Consider the following 1,291-nt stretch of genomic DNA (forward strand, 5'->3'; position numbering starts at 1 on the left):
CTATACAATGTGGTAGGAAGTTCTTGAAAAGATAGATGAGTAGATCAGTGCACTTCTTACCACTCTGCTCACAACAAACTGTGCAGCATGGGTAAGCCAGTAGTCTCAATGACTCAGGTTCCCCATCTGTTAAATGAGTGCATTGAACTAGCTAGCTACCAAGGTCCAGTTTGGATTCATTCAATTAGTTGTGTTCGATGGAGTTACTAGTGACTAAATACTTGTCCACTGCTCAGCATCTTCTTAGTGAGGACAGTTACAATCTAAGTATTGTGTTAAAAGAAAGCCATGTAGTGCTGGTGTAGAGATATTTTCACCGAGTCAAATTCTTTGAGATTCTGAAATAAACTCTAACAATAAATCCAATTTTTTGGAAAAAGAAGTGGTTAACAGAAGACCAACATATTGTCCTACTAACTGTTGTCAATAACAACCTTTTGGTAAATGAGGTATTAATCACAATAAACATTGATTGCCTGGAGCCATCCAGAAGTAACCCACAGGTAGCCATGTGTGGATGTGTGCCATCTTTTAGGAAGTGCATATGAAGATAAATGTAGGTTCAGATTTGATTGTTAAAGATTTAAGAAATACCCTGGAATAAGTCCATATTCATCCTCACCACTTACTTGGAGTTACATAAATACTTGCAGATAATAGTATCTGATAAGATTAAGTGACCACAAGGCCCTGTAAGAATCTTATGCTAAAGAAACTATGCTAATGGTGATGTGGGATTTAGAAAGGCTTTGGACATTGACACTGAAACAAAAGACACTTCTGGTAAGGAGTCATTGAATTTGAAATTTCTAACAGTCCCTATTATCTAAGAACTCTGATTAGTAAAGTAGCAGCTTTAGGGAACAAATGATACATTACATTTTTACCAAAAGTCCAGTATTGGGTTATACATTAGACAAAGACAAAAAGAAATAATAGATAACAGGAAAGGAATCCAATAGTTTTTAAAATAGACTTAAAGTAGTCATTATTGAAAATCTCGGAACTCCTTTGGACTTCTTTACACTTATATTTTGGTGTTGGTTTTACCTTGAGCTGCTTTTGGAAACAGACCCATTAGCTTTCTCATTCTTAGAGCCAATACATTTTATTTTTTTCAAGACAGAGTCTCACTCTGTTGCCCAGACTAGAATGCTATGGTGTCAGTCTAGTTCACAGCAACCTCAAACTTTTGGGTTCAAGTGCTCTTCCTCTCTCAGCATTCCAAGCAGCTGCCACTATAGGTATCCAGCACAACACCTGGCTAGTTTTTCTATTTTTAATAGAGATG

The sequence above is a fragment of the Otolemur garnettii genome, unplaced genomic scaffold, assembly GCF_000181295.1.
Source record: "Otolemur garnettii isolate 467f Iridium unplaced genomic scaffold, OtoGar3 scaffold00075, whole genome shotgun sequence".
In the NCBI taxonomy this organism is placed as follows: domain Eukaryota; kingdom Metazoa; phylum Chordata; class Mammalia; order Primates; family Galagidae; genus Otolemur; species Otolemur garnettii.